At 31.0% G+C, this 25,176-nt stretch overlaps 1 protein-coding gene across 2 annotated transcripts in view; it reads right to left on the reverse strand.

The window, feature by feature from the left end:
* Positions 1-25,176, reverse strand: part of LOC114329770 (bone morphogenetic protein 1) — a 1,195,441-nt gene that overhangs the window by 1,155,230 nt on the left and 15,035 nt on the right. The window lies entirely within an intron of this gene.

Raw genomic sequence — 25,176 nt, forward strand, 5'->3', positions numbered from 1 at the left:
TAAGCAATTTATTATAATTTTTATTATCTTCAATTTTAGTGATAAAATCTGTTTTGTAGAAACTTACAGTTTTTGAGTTATTTATGAAAAATCGCTTTAAAGCATGTATTTTGTTTCACAAAAATTAAAATATTTGATCTTTAATAACTCAAAAAGTATTGATTTATTTTAATCACATTATATAAAAAATTTTGCTTACAATTTGTCCCTCTCTCGATTTGTGGGGTTATTTTTAATAAAGTAATTTTCACCCCCGAGAAGGGGTGACATATACCCCAGGTTAAAACCCCAAGTTCTTATTGTCAATTCGTGAAAATAAATGGAGATTTACCGAAATCGAAGGTCATAGTTGATTTTTACCTTCAGTGACTGCACTATAGAAAGAAAATGGCAATTCAATAATTGAGATGCGTATATTTTGCAAGCTCATAAATTATTAAACGATATGTAGTCGCCAAATTATTAATTTAAATTATTTTAAGTACAACTCTCTCTTAAGCCGGGAATATGGGATGGTTTTCTTGCGAAGGGGTTGTAGCTCTATAATCGAAAGGCGCGTGATATAAGAGTTTATTCTTAGCATATAAGCTCTACGAATTAAACTACTATTAACTTTATTGTAAAAACTTACAGTTTTTAAGTGATTTACGAAAAACCGCTTCATAACATGCATTTTTTCACGAATAATTAAAATATTTGATCTTTAATAACTTAAAAAGTATTGACTTATTTTATTAACTTTATATAATAAATTTTGCTTTTAATTTGTTATTTTATTGATTTGTGCAGTTATTTTTTATAAAATAATTTTCACCCCCGAGAAGGGGCGGTATCCACCCTCAGGGTAAAGGCGCAAGGTGGTACCATGCCACCTTTGTTTCTTGACGTATCCTCTAACCACTGACCAATTTTCGTGAAAATCGATGAAGGTTCACCGAAATTGAAGGTAATCGTTGATTTTTACCTTCAGTGACTGCACTATACAAAATAAATTGCAATTTACTGATCTAAATGCGCGTAATTTGGAAGCTTATAAATTATTAAATGATATCTACTCGCCAAATAATTAGTTTAATGCATTTTAATAACAACTTTCTCTTAAGCCGGGAGGATAGGGTGATTTTCTTGCGAAGGGGTTGTAGCTCAATAATCGAAATGCACGTGATTTAATGGTTTATTTTTAGAGTATATAAGCCATAGGAATTATATCCGCAATACGATATATTTTAAGTTTTCTCAGCATTTTTCTCTTAAGTTAAATCAATTAAAGGGTTGATTGGGGGTGAAGGGGATGAGCTCAAAAATCGAAACTATATAATTTCAAGAGCTCATAAATATCTCGTAATTCTGCCGCAAAAACCGATTCAATATTCCTATTTTTAAGTAGTGGGGTGGCTGACTCAGCCCCCCCCCCCCCCCACTAAAGTATTAAATTCCTGCTCAGTGGAACGAGCTCAAAATTTTTAGTTTGCGGAATATGAGAGCTCATAAATAGCTCATAAATCAGGGCTATTTGTTTTTTGATTTTTGCAAGTGGGGGGGGCAGCTCAACACGGGTGTTAAATTTGGACACCCCATAAAAATTTTATGGTGTGGTTTTGTTCCTTTAAACCCCCCCAAACTTTTGTGTACGTTCCAATTTAATTATTATTGTAGTACCATTAGTTAAACACAACATTTTAAAAACTTTTTTGCCTCTTAGTACTTTTTCGAAAAGTCAGTTTTTATCGAGATAATTTGAATATTTGTCAAATCCACCACATATTTGTATATGGCTAAGTACGATTATGGAGACTTGATAATAATATGAAAAGGACATCGCACACATCTTATGGAAAATATAATGTCACTCAAATTCAATAAAATTTATACGAATAGATTCGTTTTAAATTAACGATCAAATCTTATCATTGCGCCAACTCTTAATTATGATTAATTACGGCGCAAATTGCAATTAAAGTTTATCGAAATCACATTTTTGGAGTCAGTAAAAGTGCCAGTTACAATCACTATTGCTCTGGGTGCTATTCAAAAGAGCTTAAACCCCGCTGGGCCTAAGCGGATTAGTGAAACTAATCCGCTGATTTATGGAGTACCGACAATTTGGGTATTTTAAAATATTTTTTCTCTCTCTAACTTATCTACGTACCCATTTGATTTCAGATTTATTTATATCAATTTCTGCTCTTATTATTGAAAATATAGAGTTGGCGCAATGATAAGATGTGTGCGATGTCCTTTATTTATGATTTACATTTTTAGGTATATTTTGAACCATATTAAAAAAGAAGTCACATCTCGATAAAAAGTGCTTTCTCGAAAAAATACAAAGAGGCAAAAAAGTTTTAAAAACACTGTGTTTAACTAATGGTACTGTAGTAAAAGTTAATTGGAACATACACAAACATTTGGGGGGTTTAAAGCAACAAAACCCCCATAAAATTTTTATGTAAACATATTAAAAAAGAAGCTGCAACTCGATAAAAACTGCCTTATAGAAAAAATACTAAGAAGCAAAAAGTTTTAGAAATATTGAATTTAACTAATGGTGCCACAACAACAATTTGATTGGAACGTACACAAAACTTTGGGGGGATTTAAGGGAACAAAACCCCCATAAAATTTTTATGAGTTGCACAAATTTCAATATAATTCTTTTTTAAGATGTTTCTGCCATCAGAATGCCACATGTTCATTTTCAATAAAAAATCTCTAATAGTTTTCGATATATTCTGTAACTTTTTTTATGTTCATATTTGTACTAAGGTAAATTAGGTTCATTCGAACTATTTTTGGTCTCAGAATATGTGATTTAATTTATGACCTGTATTTTCGTTACACCCTGTAATATACTATCTCCGTAACTTTGGAACCGTTCATTTTAGAAGGATTATGCATAGCGCTTTTTTGATTTTAAATTTTATGTAGAATATTTTTGTATAGAAGGTTGTTGGATTTTGTGCCGATGAGTGTATATTTAATAAATATTTTGTTAAATACAAGCGTTTTTGTTTCTTTTGTTGAAAAATTCTTTAGATCTATCCCATATCAGTCGTGGAAAAGGGCCCCGCGACAATCTTTGATACGAGGCCCCTGTATGGCTATCTACGCCACTGCTTCTCACGATTATGTAAATTTATTCGTTATATTCTTCATTTCTATTGTTGAGTTACATTTCTAAAAGATTCATAAATACGTGTTACCGTTTTATACAAAGGGCGTTAACGAGGTAGTTCTAATTGGGCGAACTCTGTAGCTGAAACAAATTAGTAATAAACAGTTTCCGTCGATATTACGCAGGTTTGTAGGAGGCTCCCTGCGTGACGCCTCCGAAAAATACAATTCAGAACTGGACAAAATCATCTGCAGAAGCAATTGGCTTAAATACTTAAGAGAAAAAGATTACAAATCACTCGAACAGATCGACCGCAGTTAGTCAACTGGCAAAAAATGGGGTTCAAGAGCAGCAGCTCATAAAGATTACAGGCCACAACAACAACGCTAACTCCATAAAACCTTACTTAAATATTGACCAAGATCATCTCAACCTAATTGTTAACAGCATGCGTGAAAATTCTTCGTCGTCAGTTATTGAAACTAACACCTGTGGGTCTTCGTTTAAATTTTCAAATGGTTCATTTACTAATTTTACCTTTAAATAAATAATTGTGTGGTTGTATTTATTTAAAAAAAAAAAGCAAAAAATGTTCTTCCGAATAACCCTCGAACATTGATAAATCCTCAAGAATGTAATAACAATTTTCTCAAGCTTGTTGCTTATTGGAAACAGACCTCCACCTACGGCGTCAGTCTGTTACCAAGCAAAAACTTTTGAAACCTGTTATTAAATTTTTTCACACAATTATCAATGTCCTCGGGTTATTAGTACTGATAATTAATTTAATCATATAACTACTTAATTTGTTTGTGTTATAATATAAATAAGCTTCAATATGTTTTTTTGTTGTGAATGATCATAGAATAAAGCATGTATACAACTTACATTTAATTATCATTATGATACTCGTATTCTATTCAAAACTCGCCGCTTCGCTTCTCGTTTCGTATCCGCCACACTCACATCATAATGACCATCATTAAATGTTCGTTGCATAATATACTATAATAAATTGATTTGTGGTTTGACTTAGAGAAAGAGTATTATTAAAGTCATTAGTATTATTTTAGCTTTAATATCCAATATCCTGCTATTAGTCCATTCAAATGTTACATTTTTTAGGCCTTAGCTTGCATCTGTTAAAGGACGCAATCTTATTTTTTTTATTGTGTAGGGGGGGTCAGTAGAAGCTTAAGTTCAAGTTTGTGGGGTCTCCACCCACTAACTATTAATCACTATTTTGATATTTAAAAATTTTAAGATCAACAATGACAGAACTGTAGATAGGGTTGAAAATGGGGGGATTAAATGAACATAATGAAATTCGAAGAAATAGGGATGAAAACAAAAGACATAATTTAAGAATAAAAGCCATACCGATGCTCCCGGACGATTTTTCTTCAGTTGATCACTATTTTAATAGTTAAAAATTTTAAGATGAACAATGACAGAACTCTAGATAGGGTTGAAAATGGGGGGATTAAATTAAGATAATAAAAATGGAACTAATAGCGATAAAAATAAAAGCCATTGTTGTAAGAATAAACGCCATGCCGATTCTCCTCGACGATTACTCTTCATTTAATACCTATTTTAAATATTTAAAAAACGTTTTTTTTTTCTCTTCTGAAGAATTTTGGTTTTTGCAATTGCGTCATTCTTCTTCCGGACCAACGAATTTGTCTGGGAAACTACTTGGGCCTTCTCTGCATGCCTGCGTGTGTGTGAAAAAATGGCTTGGATGCGAGTCCGTTAGCCACAGATTTTTATTTTATTTTTACCTCAATTTATTAGTTTTGTTATATTTATACGTATTTCACTTAAATGATTATATTTGTTTCTTTCAAGTAGTTTATGAGTAATTTAAATATTTCCATTTTATGACAACTTAGTAGATATTCTATACTAATTGGAAAATGAATTTGTGTTTGTCGTAAATTGTAATATAATTGATTTATATATCTCTCGTTAATTTTGCATTCCAAGAAAATATGGTTTAAATATCTAATCGAAACATTATCACAAAAACATACTGATGAATTAATTATTCCTAATTTGTGCAGATGTGCCTCATATTTCCCGTGTCGAGTTTTTAATCTGACGATAGTAGAAATATCTTGCTTTGGCAGGTTATATTTAAATATGTATTCAGGTGGCGGAGGAAGTTCTCGATGTAAAGAAAAATATAAATTTTTTGACATGCTTGTAATATTTTTCCATTCTTTTTCCATATTTTATTTATTCTAACTTTGACGTCATTTATTGCATCTGTCGATAAGATATGAGTTAGTATCTTACCTTTTTTATTGCATCTTTGGCCAACTCATCCACTTTCTCATTACCCAGTATACCGGCATGCCCTTTTGCCCATATAAATACTACTTCCACTTTAGACAAATTATTTTTTATATTACATAAAATTTTTGATTTGTATGAACTAAAATCAGTATTTTCAATTGCATATATTGCAGATCTGGAGTCTGTTATTATCACAGCTTTTTCAATATTATTCTCTTTGATCCATTCTAGAGCTTTTTCGATGGCTATAATCTCAGCTGTAAAAATACTACTAATACTAGATAATTTGTAATTATTATGTTGATGGGTATTTTGCACATACATAGCACATCCTAGTCCTGTTTGATTTTTAGAACCGTCTGTATAAATTACTGTGTAATCCACAAAGTCGCTCAGTATAGATTTTACTAAAATATTATTTAAATGATTTGATTCTGTATATTTAGGAATTATGATTCTGGGTTTTTTTATCAAAGTTTTATACGGAAATTTATAAATTGGTAATAATTTACTCTTGTGTAAATCTGTATAATTCCTGGTTTCAATGAATGCATCTGTTAGTGGTGGTGAATTTTTTATTCTCCAATATTTACTAGTTAAGTTTTCCATGTTTAATAAAGCCAGATTTGTTAAAAGGTCTGACTCAGTGTTTCTTAGCTTTATGCAGTATTTTTGAGCTAAAAATTGTCTACGTAAATTTAATGGGATTTCGTTACACTCTGCTAGCATAACGTTTATTGGAGTGGATACCATTGCACTTAAACATATTCTCAAGCATCTGTATTGTATCAGATCTAAAATTTTTAAGTTCGTATTGCTTGCTGATCCATATATCCAACACCCATATTCCACGACTGACCGAATACAAGCATTGTAGAACAATAAAGCTGTTTTGGGATCTGCACCCCATTTTCTGTTGGTAATACACCTTAGTATATTTATTTTTTTTCACACTTACCTTTGATGTATTGAATATGTTTAGTCCACAGAAGTTTATTATCTAGTACTAATCCTAGATACTTATACTGATTCACCACTGGTATAGTACGCCCACTCGAGGTTACGTTTCCCGGTGCGCGCAACCTATGCCTGGTGAAAAACATAATATTGGATTTTTCTGTGGACATTGTCATATTATTTTCATTTGTCCATTGTATAATAATTTCAACTATATGCCTCAATGATCGTAGACAGTCGTCGTAGGTTTTTTGGGTGGAGTATATACAGATATCATCTGCATATTGTAAACATTTAATATTTTCGTCAAACAAACTATGAATACTAGCAGAATATAAGTTGAATAATGTTGGACTTAATACTGAACCCTGTGGCAGACCTTGATTTACAACTCTTGGTCCGTGTAGTATATTTCTATGATCTTTTAACCATACTGTTCTATTAGTATATAGATTTAATATATTATTACAGATTTCATTATTGAAACCAAGTGAACACATTTTATATTTTAGTATGTTAAGATCTACTGAATCATAAGCTCCTTTTATATCCAGAAACAAACAAACTAGGTACTCATTTTTAGACAGCGCAATTTGTATATCTGTAACTAGCTTTGTTACTACATCCAATGATCCAAGACCTCGGCGAAATCCATACTGTGTACTAGGTAAAATACAATTTGATTCTAAAAACCATTCTAATCGAGCTTTGATTAATCTTTCAAAGGTTTTACTTATACATGACATTAAACAAATTGGTCGATATGACTTGGATAAATTTTTGTCTTTATTAGCTTTTAATAATGGTTGTATGATATATTTTTTAAAATGATCTATGTATTGCTCTCCTACCCACCAACTATTGAAAACTTTAATTAATTGCTCCTTAGCTATTATGGGTAAATTATAAATTAATTCATAGGTAATAAAATCATATCCAGGAGTAGTATTCTTCGCTGTTTTCATTGCAACCTCCAAATCTTCAAGATCAAACGGAATTTGAAGCTCATTGCAATCTATTACATGCATATTATTATCAATAGTCTTTAATATATTTGGTACATAAGTTGGTGCATATGTATCTAATAATTCCTCAATAATTGATTGCGTTAGTGGAAGTTTTTTGTGAGTGTTATTCTTATTTGATATTTTTTTAATAAAATTCCAAATTTTTGATATTGGTGTGTTTTTATTTAGTTGATTGATAAATTCTACCCAACATTTTTTTTGTTTTTGTTTGAATAGTAGTTTACATTGTGCTTGTATTTTGCATAGATCTATATAATTTTGAAAATTTGATACTCTATTATACTTCTTTAAAGCGTCTTTTCTATCTCTCACTTTCTCGTCGCAATCTCTATCCCACCACACTGGTCTTGTGTTTTTCTTACTAGCGGCTGTGCGGCATTTCATTGCCTCACAAGCTGCTTTATTAATATTAGAGACTAACTGTTCAAAATTGTCTTCAGTGGAAGTAATACTTTTAATTTCCATGCTGTGTGTTAAAATATTTTGATAGTTTTCCCAGTTGGCCGAAGATTCAATCCATTTTCTACTTGGTTGTATTATGCTGTTATTATATCTCCTTGTTAAGATTTTACTTATGGGAAAGTGGTCTGAGCCTAGCGTATCATCTAAAGGATTCCATCCTATGTAACCGATCAAGCTTGGTGAAGTAAGTGTTAGATCCACTGGAGAAAGATTTTCATTTGGTCTAGTAATTTTTGTAGGTCTACCATCATTTAAAACAATAAAATTGAGATTTTCTAGAGCGCCTGCTAAATTTTTACCTTGAATATTGTCGTGCACCGAGCCCCATATGCTATGATGTGCATTGAAGTCTCCACAAATTATACTTTCTCCTTGTATTTGTGTAAATATGTTCGTCCAATCATTTTTTGTAGCTTGTACATTTGGTGGTTTATATATACATATGATTGATATTTTGAGGTCTTCTATATATATTGCACAAATTTCTATTTTTGTATTAAAGTTGTTTCTAAATTTTATTTCAGAATAACAAAAATGATCTTTTATAAGTATTCCTACGCCACCATATCCATCTGCTCTACTTTTATTTATAAAATTATATTTATTTAATCTAAAACTTTGGTTAGGTGATAACCAAGTTTCATTTAGTGCAATTAAATCAACGTTTTGTGTTTGGTTTATATGATTTAAGAGATTTGCTTTATTTTTTATTATAGACTTTGCATTCCATTGTAATATATTAAACTCCTTATTCATTTTCTTGATTTCCAGCATCTTGTTGAATAGATCCTAATAAATTTTTTAGTTCATTTTGTGTCTCTTTTATAACCTGCATTTCTGTGACATCTAAATTAAGTTTTTTATATATATTTTCGAATATTATAGGTAGTTTTTGCATTACTATCATTTCTAATTTTTCCTTGTATATCTGAAAGTCTTCTCTGTGCGGATTAGGTAAGATTGAATTATTTATTTTAATTTTGTTTTGAAAATTTGGTGTTTCTTCTATAATAATCGGTGAAATAGCTTTACGCTTTTTTGGTTGTGATTGTGGTCGTGGTACCCAGTTTTTATTTGAACTGGTTGGCGTAGATGATATGTCAGAGTTATCAATTTGACTCATTTGTGGAAAATTTTCCAAATTGTTCAATACATCAAATCTATTATTAGAAGTTACTTTAGAGTAACTGCTATTTTTTTCTAACAATTCCGCTTCCTTAAAAGATAAATTTTTTTGTGACATAATCTTTTTTATATTTACCTGCTGCAAATATTTGGGACAATGTTTGGAAATAGACTGATGTCCATTTGTTTCACAATGTATGCAATATTCTTCTTTTGTGCATTCTTGAGTGTCTGCATTTTCGTGTATTTGGCCACATCGTTTACATTTATTTGTGGTACTTCTACAGTACTTTGCTGTGTGTCCATACCTTATACATTTGAAACACTGGACCACTGGATAAACATATGGTTCTACTACAAACCTGACCGAATTTATTTTTACATATTGTGGTAAATTATTACCTAAAAATGTCACAATAAGCATTTGTCTAGGTACATATTGTACCTCCTTATCTGGGCCTAGTATTTTCTTCGTCATTCTTTTTACCTGTACTACTTTTCTGTCGCTCTCAATATTATCTAGTATATATTTGTCAGTTAAAAATGTGTCAATTTCTTTGATTATACCCTTCTTGTGATTAAAAAACATAGGTATGTAAGCAATTAAATTTTTTTTTAATAACCTCATGTTCAATGATTTTATTTGCTATATGGAATGTTTTAAATATAACTTTTACTTTGTTTCTACCTATTAATTTAATGTCAACAACCTCGTTTTTAAAATTAGAATTATTAAAAAGAAAATGACCTACTTTTACTGGTGATAAAGGATAGCTATTATCTACTGGTTCAACAATGACATAAAAGGGACCTATATCTATTGCTGCATACCTGTTCTGAATATCATAAACTTTACCATTATTTTTTGTTATATCCATTTCTGAGTTCATAACGCTTCTATCAGGTGGATCCTGTTTAGGCGGGGGCTGATCCCCGCCTATTTTATCGTCCATATTACCTTAATGCTATAGTATAATAAAATTTCCAATACCTTACCTAATCAGAAGAACTAAATTGTCAGTAAACTGTTCTAAACTGCAAATAACAAATTAAAAAACCAAACGGGAACACAAACCAACACACTATCTACGAAAAAACCGCCAAAATTCAATATTTTCTGTAAGAGATAAAAAATTTATTATAACTTTGGCATTTGTCGAATAAACCAGTTGGTAACTTTAGTTACCAATTAGTTACTTAGTAGTCACTGCCCATGTATTTTAATGAGTGTCCGCACACAGCGCTACTAGTTAGCAGCCGGTCTATAATGCGGGAGTGATCAGTCGACAGCGGACTGGACATGCAGGTCGCTTGGGGACTAGTTTCCAGCCTTTTGTGATATTTTAGTAAAGTTTAACACGCGAAATTGGCGGAAGAGTCGTTTAATATAAAATGAATGCAAGAAGTGGAAAACATCCGTGCCTATATAAACTTAATTAACTAGTTTGGATGGGAAATAAGCCACAATTTTACTAAAAAAATGATTTTATTAACGTTTCGATGTCCAAATCGGATGCCTTTGTCAAAATACAAAAAATATTAATGAATTAAACAAAAATGTTGTTGCTTAGGAAAAAATTCTTCCAATAATTTATTTAATCTGACTTATTTATATCGGCAATTCAGACATATATATTATACATTTTAAAGTAGAAGACTTTAAAATGATATTGCGAATATTTATGAGTTGCGTTCCTGGGACGACTTTATTAAAAGATAGTTCATTCGATTACATAAAATCAACCCCAACTCAAGAATATCCGTCACAAAAAATCATAACATGTGATCTGTCTTTAAAAATACATCTACATGCAACGGTGACACTAAATAATAACAACAATATCATTTTAAAATCTTCTACTTTAAAATGTATAATATATGTCTGAATTGCCGATATAAATGAGTGAGATTAAATAAGCTATTATAAGAATTTTTTACCAACCAACAACATTTTTGTTTAATTCATTAATATTTTTTGTATTTTGACAAAGGAATCCGATTTGGACATCGAAACGTTAATAAAATCATGTTTTTAGTACAATTGTGGCTTATTTCCCATCAAAAACTAGTTAATTACAAAAATTCCACAAGAAAATAGCTTCAGAACAACATATATAAACTTAAACTCCGCCTAACAAAGCTACTCAGTACAAAGTACAGTCAAGAAGTGACTCGTTTTATTAATTTTCAGTAGCGTAGTGTGCTAGCCATAGTTGATAACCAGTTGGTAATTCTAGTTACCAACTAGTTTAGTTTCTTTTTAGTAGCAGTGTGTGCGAAAGGCCTAGGGTTCTAAGTTTTGTAGTGGGGAGAAAGATCAAAATAAGTTTAATAATAGCATTGAAATGTTAAGATCATAATAAATTGTATGAATAAAAAAATATATAGATAGAAAAGTAAGCCTAACGTTTTGTTTTTATTGTATTCCTATGAGCGTTCGAGAATCTGGTCAAGTTTGGAGCGCCGTAAAACCTAATTTTGTCACCGAAAATTGTTCGTTAAGAAACCCTCTAAAAAACTGCTATAATGTCATTTTATTGTAAAATGAACTTAAAATAAGTTATAACCTCCAAAAGGAAACTTGTTACAAAATTTTTACTTATTTTTGTTTATAACTTTTTTGTTGATCACTTTACGTATATACAATTATAAATAATTTGCTACATTTTATGTTGAATTTAATTTTCTGTAGGGTTGCTAGTTTACGAGATACAGCGCAAAAACCCTTTACACCCCCTTTTCCAAGGTACATCCTTTGCACAGACTTGAACTTAAGCTTCTACTGACCCCCCTCCCCCACACACACATTAAAAAATTCAAATATCGTCCTCTAAAAAATTCAACCCTAAATGTAACATTTTGATGGACTATACTTTTACTGATGTGAAATCTAAAGTATGTTTGGTATTTATGCTGATATCATCCATCAGCGGTATCAGCGGTCTTTGCCCTTTTGATTTATCCAATTCTCACTTCTATAAGTGGAAACGAAATAGAATGATCCTGGCGTTGAATGCTGACGCGCATCATGTCGGCACAAAACGACAAAAAGTCACTTTTAATAAAATATTTCCGCTTCCACATCAAGATTTCGACACCCTTTCGACGTTATCATAACCAGAAATTTTTTCGGATGTGGCAAAGTTTAGAATAATACGGCCAGAACATTTCCAATTTGAAATTATGAGTTGATGATTTTAGCGAAATGACACGTCTTCTATTTGGATTTCAAATTAATTAGTATGTCTTTACTTGAGAAGTTATGTTGCAGAGAATTAGGTGGCATTACCTAAATCAAAAATATTTTTGTAGCGTCGTCAATGCTCGGTAATATTTTTTTTGTCAAATAAACATCGATAATATGATAAAGAACATTACATTCTGATCAAACAATATGATCAATGAGCAACTTTTTCTGGCCTGTATTACTATTTAAAACTTAAGACTAAGGAAAAACTCACTAGTATCCCTTAAGTTCTCTTAATTTATTGCACAAATATTATCCTGTACCATTACTTGCACTATACTCTGCTTGTCACTTAACTAATTCGAAGGGTTTCTTCCTCTTGAGTTTTCTAGCTAGATCTGTGTTGTCGAGGAGCTGGATGGCCTCAACATTGACGTGTTGAAAAATCGTTGTTCATGACTCTTGGCAAATTTTTTAATGGTCTTACTAATATGTGCATTTCTAGGTCCCTATGGAGGTCATTGTTTCTTTGGTACCAAGGGGAGTTGACAATGCTCCTTAGAACTTTGTTTTAGAATCGATGAATTAATGTCTAAATTACTTTTACTATCCACTCCACATGAAATGTCACTCCAGAATATAAAGATACACAGAATAAAAGAAAAAATCCTATTAATATAAGAAACCAAATTAAAGAGAAGAGGAGACTAAGAAAGATATGGCAAAACCCAAGGCAGTATCAAGACAAAATAAACTACAATAGAGACTCAAGATAGCTGAAAAATACAATACTACAGCACAAAAACTCCTACATCGAAAATTATCTTCAAAATTTAACACCAACAGCAGATACCGATTATTCACTTTGGAAGGCCACCAGGAAATTAAAACAACCCAGTAACACATACCAGAATTAATAAATCCAGATGGCTCATGGTCGAGAACAGATCAAGAAAAAGCAGAGGCATTTGGAAAATATCTTGAAAAAGTTTTTCAACCTCTAACCTCTGTCAGTGCTGAAGAAGATGAGGCTATCTATGAAAGTCTAACAACAATCCAACAGCCAAGTGAGCAAATTAAACCAGTAACAAAAAGAGATGTAGAAAATATTATTCAATATAGATTAAAAACCAAAAAAGCTCCTGGCTATGACCTTATAACTGGAACTATCTTAAAAGAGTTACCAGATAAAGGTGTAGTTATGATAACACAACTATTCAATTGCTGATATAATAATGATCCATAAACATGGTAAACCACCTCACGAACATGCCTCTTATCGTCCTATTAGTCTCTTACCGGTACTATCTAAACTATTTGAGAAGCTATTAGCGACCAGGCTAATGAAGATAATAATCTTTTTCCGAATCACCAGTTTGGTTTCAGAGAGAAGCATTCAACAATACAACAAGTTCATAGAGTGGTTGATATAGTTAATAAAACTTTTGAAGAAAAAAAATACTGTACTGCACTTTTTCTTGACGTCAGTCAGGCTTTTGATAAAGTCTGGCATGAAGGGTTGCTCTTCAAACTAAAATGGAGCACGACTTCTGCAAGATGCAAAAGGAAATGTGGAAAATGAAAAGAGGTCAAAGAGCAAAGATGAAGGAATTGATAGAATAAAATATATTGATACAAATACATGGACAACTTACCTAAAATCATGTATCAAACAGCTAATCACGAAGAACTGGAAACACCAGGATTAGAATCGGATGATCAATCAGAAATTAAAGAGGAAGATATAAAGAACGCCTTAAAAAAGATGAAAAATTGAAAAGATGGGAATAGCTGATGAACTTTTAAAATACGGAGGAGATAGACTTCACAAGGAACTGAATATCCTTATAAGTAAAGTAATAAATACAGGAAGAATTCCAGAAGAATAGTGAACCACTCAAATGATAGCGTTATTTTTAAAGAAAGGTGTTAGGACAGACCCCAGTAACTATAGAGGGATAAATTTACTGAGCACTATACTGAAACTCACAACAAAAATACTCATGGAGAAAATAATGGAGTGCATAAATACACTAAGCATCCAAATTAACGCACCACCTTAAAAATGGGACATTTTTGACGTTTCGTATTTCCTAAACCTGTTGTCCGATTTGAGTGATTTTTTTAGTATATTATAGCTTTATTCTTTAGCAGTATCGATGTAGTAATATGATTGCTAAAAAGATAAGTGTCATTGTATACCGGGTGTAACAATGATAGTGTGTTTTTTCCTCAAAGTTTGGAACCCCCTGTGGAATATTGTAGCACATATAAAATATTGAAATTAAAACTCAACTGTATCCTTAGGCTTTTTTAATATTTTTTTTTTTTTGGTTCATTCGATTATGTTGGATAATAAAAAGTTAGGTACTTTAACAAACTAGCAATGTTATTCATCAATAGAGGTTGTTTCTAAATAAGTGCGACAAACTTTAAGGGGTAATTCTGCATGAAAAATAATGACCGTTTGCTTTATAAACATATGTCCGCAAATGCTTTGTTTCCGAGATACGGGATGTTGAATTTCTTCTTACAAACTGACAATTTATTTATTGTTCTAAAACTGGTTAAGATATGCAAATGAAATTTGGTAGGTTTTAAGGGGTAGTTATTGCGCATTTTTTAACATACAACTAAGAATTTTATATTCACCATTGGCTTGCATACGGGTATAAACATTTTAGATACATCCCGTATGCACGCCAATGGTGAATATAAAACTTTTAATTGTATGTCAGAAAATGCGCAATAACTACCCCTTAAAACCTACCAAATTTCATTTGCATATCGCAACCAGTTTTAGAGCAATAAATAAATCGTCAGTTTGTAAGAAAAATTCAACATCTTGTATCTCGGAAACAAAGCATTTGCGGACATATAATTATAAAGTAAACGGTCATTATTTTTTCATGCAGAATTAACTCCTTAAAGTTTGTCGCACTTATTTAGAAACATCCTGTATTGATGAATAACATGGCTAGTTGTTAAAGTACCTAACTTTTTTATTATCTAATATAATCGAATGAACTAAAAATTAAAATGTTAAGAAAGCCTAAGGCTACAGTTTAGTTTTAATTTCAATATTCTATATACGCTAGAGTATTCTACAGGGTGTTCCAAACTTTGATGAAAAATCACACTATCATTGTTACACCCGGTATACAGTGACACTTACCTGTTTAGCAATAGTATTATTACGTCGATATTCTTGAGGAATAAAGCTATAATATACTAAAAAAATCACTAAAATCGGATAACAGGTTTAGGAAATACGAGCCATCAAGGATGTCCCATTTTTAAGGTGGTGCGTTAATTTCGATGCTTAGTGTATATCGGATGAACAACAAGGATTTAGAGGTAGAAGATCATGTCTGTAACGATGCAGTTTTCGTGATAAGGCAAATAGCGGAGAAATCGTTAGACTATAACAAACCAGCCGTTTTCTATTTCATAGACCTAGAGAATACAATTAAAAGATGTGGTACACCTACTATCTGACACAAATTTACCACTGGATACCATAAAACTGATACAAAGCATATATATATATATATATATATATATATATATATATATATATATATATATATATATATATATATATATATATATATATATATATATAACAGGTATATAATCTTTGCTGAACAGTTAGGAAACAAGGTTGAATTATTGCTGCTACCCCAATATTTCAACCTTGTTATATATATATATAACTATATATATATATATATATATATATATATATATATATATATATATATATATATATATATATATATATATATATATATAAACTGCGCGTCATAGAAAACGGGCACCCTAAAAAATGGGTCATTTTTGATGTCGCGTATCTCCTAAACCTGTTGTCCCATTTAAGTGATTTTTTGAATATGTTATAGCCTTATTCTTTGTCAATATCCCTGTAATAATATTTTTGCTAAACAGGTACATTTTCATTGTATGTCGGGTGTCCGAATCAAACTGTGTTTTTTTCTCAAAGTTCGCAACACCCTGTGGAATATTCTAGCATTTATAAAATACTGAAATTAAAACCAAACTATAACCTCAGGTTTTCTTAACATTCTGTTTTTTTATTCATTCGCTTATGTTGGATAATACAAAAGTTATGTACTTTAACAACTAGCCATGTTCTTCATCAGTACAGGGTGTTATAAGTCTAAGGGGTTTTAGGGACTAAATAAGTTCGACAAACTTTAAGGGGTAATTCTGCATTAAAAAATAATGACAGTTTGCTTTATAATCATATATCCGCAAATGCTTCGTTTCCGAGATACGGGATGTTAAATTTTTTCTTACAAACTGACGATTTATTTATTGCTTTAAAACCGGTTGAGATATGCAAATGAAATTTGGTAGGTTTTAAGAGATGGTTATTGCGCATTTTTTTATTGAGCATTTATAAAATACTGAAATTAAAACCAAACTATAACCTCAGGTTTTCTTAACATTCTGTTTTTTTATTCATTCGCTTATGTTGGATAATACAAAAGTTATGTACTTTAACAACTAGCCATGTTCTTCATCAGTACAGGGTGTTATAAGTCTAAGGGGTTTTAGGGACTAAATAAGTTCGACAAACTTTAAGGGGTAATTCTGCATTAAAAAATAATGACAGTTTGCTTTATAATCATATATCCGCAAATGCTTCGTTTCCGAGATACGGGATGTTAAATTTTTTCTTACAAACTGACGATTTATTTATTGCTTTAAAACCGGTTGAGATATGCAAATGAAATTTGGTAGGTTTTAAGAGATGGTTATTGCGCATTTTTTGACATTCAACTAAGAATTTTATATTCACCATTGGAGCGCATACGGGTAATATGACCGATCATATTATTCGTATGCACGCCAATGGTGAATAAAAAATTCTTAATTTTATGTCAAAAAATGTTCAATAACTAAGTCTTAAAACCCACCAAATTTCATTTGCGTATCTCAACCGGTTTTAGGGCAATAAATAAATCGTCAGTTTGTAAGAAAAAATTCAACATCCTGTATGTCGGAAACGAAGAATTTGCGGACATATGTTTATAAAGCAAACGGTCATTATGTTTTCATGCAGAATTACCCCTTAAAGTTTGTCGTACTTCTTTAGAAACACCCTGTACTGATAAAGAGCATGCCTAGTTGTTAAAGTACATAACTTTTGTATTATCCAACATAAGCGAATGAATCAAAAAACAGAATGTTAAGAAAACCTGAGGCTATAGTTGGGTTGTAATTTCAGTATTTTATAAATGCTAGAATATTCCACAGGGTGTTGCGAACTTTGAGAAAAAAATACAGTTTGATTCGGACACCCGGTATACAATGAAAATTTACCTGTTTAGCAAAAATATTATTACAGGGATATTGACAAAGAATAGCGCTATAAGATATTCAAAAAATCACTTAAATCGGACAACAGGTTTAGGAGATACGCGACATCAAAAATGACCCATTTTTTAGGGTGCCCGTTTTCTATGACGCGCAGTTTATATACAGGGTGGTTCATCTTATTCGCCTCGGTCTCTATACGGAACACCACTTGATATTTTAAAAAAATTTCTTCACAGAAATATACAGGGCCTTTAATACTACAATCTAAAAATAATGTGAATTATACAGGGTGTTCCAAAAAAGAGTGGTATATCAAAGTTATATTTTTTTTATGGAATGCCCTATATCTGATGACATTATTAAATTGACCTTAAAAAATAAGCTATACTTTCATAAGGGTTCCCTATACCTAAATACAGGGTGTTTTGATTTATTTCGATTTTTATAAAAATGTAAGGTTTTAGAAAAAAATAAATATCTACGAATCTAAGAAGCAGTAACAAATTCTTTCTTGGATCTTAATAATAGACTATTTAGCATACTTAAACAGATGCTTATTGCAACAAAATTTCTTACAGGGTGGTCAAAATATGAGATTGTTCTATTAACAAATTCAAGCTGTAATAACTTACTTATTTTAAATAGAACACCCTGTATCTTACTAGTCTATCCCGTAGAAAATTTGCTTAGCTTTCAATTTTTATTAGGGGTTTCCTATACCTATCTTTTTACAGGGTGGTCAAAATATTAGATTTTTCTATTAATAAATTCAAGCTGTAATAACTTACTTATTTTAAATGGAACACCCTATAGCTTACTAGTCTATCGAGTAGAAAATTTACTTAGCTTTCAATTCTTATTAGGGTTTCATATACCTATCTCCCTTCATTTTTTAAATATTTAAAGATTTCCTAATTTGTAAGCTTTAAAAATTAGAATTACATAAGTACCTTTGTCGTGTTTATGTACAACACATCACCAACACCGGCAATATACTTAGACAAGATACTGTCATTAATAATAAAATTTTCATTGTTATCATGTAATCACACAGAGTGTTGTTTTATTTTATTTGATTTTGGCCTACATGTGAAATTGAATAATACGTTTATTTTAAACTGCATACCCTATATTAGATGCCGTATTCAGGAAGATATTTAAATTATATTTCATTCCGTATAAGTATTTTCCATATCTTAACCCAACGGTTATTAAGTAAATTTAAGAACGCCACTTTTTGTTTGAATCTTTAAATCGCAATTACAAACAATTAAATGCAATGGCTACTTTGACGAAAACGAGCCTATTGTACAAAAATATGTAAAAATGGGTATTTACAGAATAACATGGGAATTTATATCTACAGAATAACATGTGTATTGAGAATGTTAACATGGAATTGAAGAGATTTTAAATATCTACCATTATAAAGAATAGAATATCGAGTATGTCATTTAAAATAAGAACACTCTGTGTGATTAAATGATAAAAATGTGAATTTTATTAATGAAACTATCTTGACTAAGATATTTAAGTATATTGCCGGTGTTGGTGATGTGTTGTACATAACCACGACATAGGTACTTAATTCTAATTTTTAAAGCTTACAAATTAGGAAATCTTTAAATATTTAAAAAATGAAGGGAGATAGGTATAGGAAACCCTAATATGAATTGAAAGCTAAGTAAATTTTCTACTCGATAGACTAGTAAGATACAGGTTGTTTCATTTAAAATAAGTAAGTTATTACAGCTTGAATTTGTTAATAGAACAATCTAATATTTTGACCACCCTGTAAAAAGATAGGTATAGGAAACCCTAGTACAAATTGAAAGCTAAGTAAATTTTCTACGCGATAGACTAGTAAGATACAGGGTGTTCTATTTAAAATAAGTAAGTTATTACAGCTTGAATTTGTTAATAGAACAATCTCATATTTTAACCACCCTGTAAGAAATTTTGTTGCAATAAGCATCTGTTTAAGTATGCTAAATAGTCTATTATTAAGATCCAAGAAAGAATTTGTTACTGCTTCTTAGATTCGTAGATATTTATTTTTTTCTAAAACCTTACATTTTTATGAAAATCGAAATAAATCAAAACACCCTGTATTTAGGTATAGGGAACCCTTATGAAAGTATAGCTTATTTTTTAAGGTCAATTCAATAATGTCATCAGATATGGGGCATTCCATAAGAAAAAATATAACTTTGATATACCACTCTTTTTTGGAACACCCTGTATAATTCTCATTATTTTTAGGTTGTAGTATTAAAGGCCCTGTATATTTCTGTGAAGAAAAATTTTTTTTAAATATTAAGTGGTTTTCCGTACAGAGACCGAGGCGAATAAGATGAACCACCCTGTATATATATATATATAGATATATATATATATATATATATATATATATATATATATATATATATATATATATATATATATATATATAATATGTAAGAAATGAAATAGAAATGAAAGTCAACGGAATAATAACAGAACCCATAGAAGCAACCACAGGAATCAGGCAAGGAGATGATTCACTAAGCCCTCTACTGTTTAACATAATGTTGGATGGATGCAATAATAAAGCAAGTGAAGAAAAAAAGTGGGTACAAAATGGGAGATAGAGAGATAAAAAATACTCTGTTACGCTGATGACACCATGTTAGTAGCAGAGTGCGAAGAAGACCTACGAATATTACTGCACGAATTCAACATTAACGCAATAGAAATGAATATGAAAATATCAACCCAAAAACAAAAAGCTTAGTAATAGCCAAAGAACCAATAAGATGCAAATTGGAGTTAGACAATCAAATTATACAACAAATAGTGACTTTCGAATATCTGGGAATTAATCTATCAGCCGACAACAATATCGAAGAAGAGGTAAAAGACCAAATAATTAAAGCCAGTAGAACGGCCATATCCCTAAACGACACAGTTTGGAAAAACAAACACCTAAGATTGGAAACAAAGGCCCGAATATAATGTCAGTTATTAGGCCAGTTATGACTTACACGGCCGAAACAAGACCAGATACAAGCAAAGCATGAAGACATCTGGAGAACAACGAAATGAAGATCTTTAGAAGGATTTCTGGAAAAGGACTACAGGACAGGGTAAGAAGTGAGGAAATCAGACGCATATGTTGGGTAGACAATATAAATACCTAAAGGATAGTAAGAATAGCCAGGGCCAAGTCACAGTTAGGCAGAAGAAGTATAGGACGCCCAAGGAAAATATGGAATGACAATTTAGGGGCAGAATGAAAGGCACCGTTGAAGAAAAACAGGCAGTACTGTCTAAATAAAAGAAGAAGAAGAAGAAGACGAAGAAGAAGAAGAAGAAGAAGAAGAAGAAGAAGAAGAAGAAGAATTTTAAGATTATTGTTAAATATAAAAATTTGATAATGGAATTTAATTTAATTTAAATTTAATTTTTTTCAACAATCATTTTTATTATACAGATCACACAAACAAAGTAACATACAATAAAACATAAAAGCAGTCAGAATTTGATACTTCTAGAAAAACAGGTTATAAAATTTTCCCAGAATTTTTCAGAATTATTTTCTTTTTCTTTTTGAGAAAACGATTTCCAGAGTGCAAAGCGAAACGTCAAAATTTTAGTTAATTAAAAATGTAATTTTTGGTAGCCCGGAAATAAAGCATTCAGCTGGAAACGCTTTCCACCTCTGCTAGTTTCATCGTTTCTGGAAACGTTCCGGGAGAAGATGAAGAAGACGATCACCAACTAGATGGTCTGACCAAATAAAGCATTCAGCTGGAAACGCTTTCCACCTCTGCTTGCTTCATCGTTTCTGGAAACGTTCCGGGGAGAAGATCAAGAGGACGATCACCAACTAGATGGTCCGACCAAATAAAGAATTCAGCTGGAAACTCATTCTGCGAAGCTCTTAGAGCAGCTGAAGATAGAGACCAATGGAGAAACATTGTTAGGAATATTGGAAGAAATCACGATCCTCAGTAATGGGGAAACGACAAGAGAGAGAGAGATGATCGGGTAGTGCTATATTTGTATAAAAGACCCTCCAATCTATCACCTATGATTCGTGTCCGAAATTTAGTAATCTCAAACCATAACCTGCCATAATTAACACATTTACGTTTATTATCGGATCTAAATAATCGAGGCTGTAAATTTGTCGATAAAAGATAGACAATCTTTTGTAGATAATTATAAGTACTTTCAATCGAAAATTAAGAAGTTTGTAATAACAAAACGGTACCGCGCTAGATTGACATTTTGCGGGTGTCGGACTCGATGATCGTTCCTCCTTTGTTGTCCGACAAAAATAATTTATTTTATTTTAGCGTATAATCTTTTGATTAAAATTAAAAATTGTAGTTTTGCAATAACAAAACATAACAGTGAGTGCGGAAAAACGTCCAACCTGCATTCTTAGTCGAGGAAATGAAACTGAAAAAATGCAAAACTTCGCAATTTTTTCGTCCAGCATCGATTTGTACAAAAATTTGGGATTCGGCTCATTTTACCCTCTAGTTCATTTTCTATATTGAGCCGTTGTACGCTTTTGGTTTTTTAAGGGTGAAAACTAAGCCTAATTGTAAAAAATTATAAAATAACCTTTTAAAAATATAATATTGTCAACATTTGGTTCTTATTAGTTACATAATGATTGTTTTATGCTTTAAGATATACTATCATAATATTTCAACCCTTAAAACCACCCCTGTTGGAGCTTTATATAAAAAATTACTTATCCTAAAAGAATAATTTCGGCTTGCATCGATTTACATAAAAATTTGGGATTAGGATCATCTCACCCTGTACTTCATATTCTATAACATGCTCAAGGGCGTCGATTATTTTTAGGGGTGTAAACTACCCCTTATTGTCAAAAATTATATAAAAATATTGTAAAATTTAATATGGGTAAAATTTTGTTTTGATTGGCTAAAAATAATGATTGTTTTATGCTTTGTAATATAATATCATAATTTATGATATATTATCATAATATTTCAACCCTTAAAAACCACCCTTAAGAACATTACAATTTTTATAAGTAGATAATTAAATAGATCTATACAGAAAAAATAGGAGAATTAAAGAATTACAAAAACATTTATTTACACAAAAATACGAATTTACAAATATGTAGAAGTACAAATACAAATAGTTTTTAAGTCATCTTCCAGTATACGAAAAGGTTCTGTGGTACATGCATTGAAACTTTTCCATAAGCAGACTATTAGAATATTTCGAAACAACAATTCGTTTTATAAAGATAGCTCCTTCATTTTTGGAAATAAAATTTTTTTTCAAAAATGATTTGGTAGAATTTTTGAAGAACTGTAAGTCTGTGTAAATTAAATTCCTTAAATTCCTAAATAAGGGGGTGTTTGTTCGTAAATAGAGGTTTTAAACAGCTATATGTCCCTAACTATTCACTATAATGAAAAGTTATGCACAATATATTTTTTCTATGGATGCTATACAATGTGCAACTTCTCTGACTACTTACATACATTCAAAACGAACAATTTCTTAGGCAGTGAGAAAAGTCGCCCATTGCAGTGAGAAATATTTTTTCTCACGGGTTCAGCGCCGGTTTACATACATATGATCGCCATTTCCATGGTAACATGCACAATACAAACACAATTATTTTTGTCAAACAAAATGTGTTGACACTTGTCAAAACTTATCAAAAATTACCTTTTATAAGACTGTTCAACTGTGAATTATAATTTTAAATAAATAAAGTATATAAATATTAAGAATATTAAATACCTATGTGCATATATGTATTTTATTTCAATTTAGGCATATAATATACCTAAAAGCACCTAAATTATTTAATTTTGAAGTTTTAACTCTTGACAAAAACGCATCCATACAAAAAGTAGAGTGTACAACACGAAAGAAAATGACTTATTTCTCTCTCGCTTGATTTGCGGCGCTCGTGAGAAATATGTCTTTTTTTCTCTCTTGTTGTACAATATACTATTTAGTTATTAAAAAAGCTACAATTTAATAGTTTATCATTTTTTTCGTATCTCCAGTATTTTCGGAGATATTTTGAAGTAAAAGGTGAAAAATACGAAATTGCAAAAAATCAATTTTTCTTTAAACTCCAATTTTTCTAAAATTAGGCCTTTTAAATAGGTCAAGCTTCTTAAGTGTATTGACAATATAAATATACAAGGAATTACAGAAAGGTGAAGACCAATTTTTAATTAGGAGTTTAATTTAGTAGTTTAATTTAGTTTGTTTTACTAAAAGATACAATTTTGTTATCTACAATTTTTTTGATTAAATGCATATTTTTCGAGGTTTTCTCAAAAAACCCTCTAAAAAAGTCGATTTGTTCGACGAAAAACTGTTAGTTTCAAGCGCGAATAACTCGAAAAATATTAGTTTTACGAAGAAAATGTAAAAAACATTTTTTTCTTAGAATTAATTTTTACATCGATTGACATGGTTAAAATGTAATAAAAAATTCCCACCCCCTAGATGGGGTGGCAACCACCCCAAGGTTTTAGCGTACAACGACATGATATAGAAAATGATCCTTGGACTATTCCCTACGTTCTGTGAAATTTTCAAGTGAATCCATGCACAAAAAAATTGCGAGCCAAAATGCTTCATTTCCTCGACTATCTCAAAATTTCCGGAAAATGGTAGACTCGCTCAAACGAAGCAGTTAAAACCATTTTTAAGACTTTTGTAATCATTTTCAAAAAAGGACGGCGTACTATACGTGTTAGTAGAAATTCTGTTAACTGAACCATCGTTGCTACTGATTTAGCAGTGTTTAGCAAAATACATTTTTGTATTTACAGGAAAAACATTACTTACGATGTAGCGGTAGAAAAATAAGAGGGCGTGTTAAATACAAGGGTAGGGATTCACAAAGGCGAAACTGGTTATCTTATAGCTTCAGGCGCACTTTTTATGTTAGTTGCTGTGTTTTATGAACACTTTAGTTTATTTGTTTTATACAATATATTTTCGTAGAGCTGATGCAAAATAAATGCCAGTCGGAGATTATGAATATGATGTTTCAACGATGCTCTACAGTATGCGTATACTATTAGTCTGGGCAGATTATCAGAGAATAGGCCATTTTTGGAAAAAGTTATTTACCAGCAATTTTATTGCTGGCATCGAATCTGATTGTATATACAGTGATGAGCGCGCTAATAACCGGCAAAATAACGCAAAAGATGAAAAACACAATTTATTGTTCAGCAAAAAGAGATGAAACTAGTACAGGTGGAAATTATCGATATAAACGTATAAATTAACATTACATTGCATAGTTTTCCACCTTTAGACGTATCGGAAGATTATGACAACTGTGATTGTGATAGGAGAACTTTGTAAAATACTCCTGCCAGACATGTCTAAAGGTGGGAAACTACAGTTGAGTCCGCGAATCTTTACCCGTGCGTCATCATTTAAAGCATACGAAATAAGTCGATGATAAGTCGGAAATTGAAATTTACTAAACGCAACAGCAAGTCACTTACTGTCACTTTTCATTTCGTATGCTTTAAATGATACAATACAATACAATACAATACAATACAAAAAGTTTATTTTGCCAAAAAAAACAGAATATTACAATATACAACAGAGAATATACAAAACTTTTTAGA

Source organism: Diabrotica virgifera, chromosome 5 (assembly GCF_917563875.1).
Source record: "Diabrotica virgifera virgifera chromosome 5, PGI_DIABVI_V3a".
Taxonomy (NCBI): Eukaryota; Metazoa; Arthropoda; class Insecta; order Coleoptera; family Chrysomelidae; genus Diabrotica; species Diabrotica virgifera.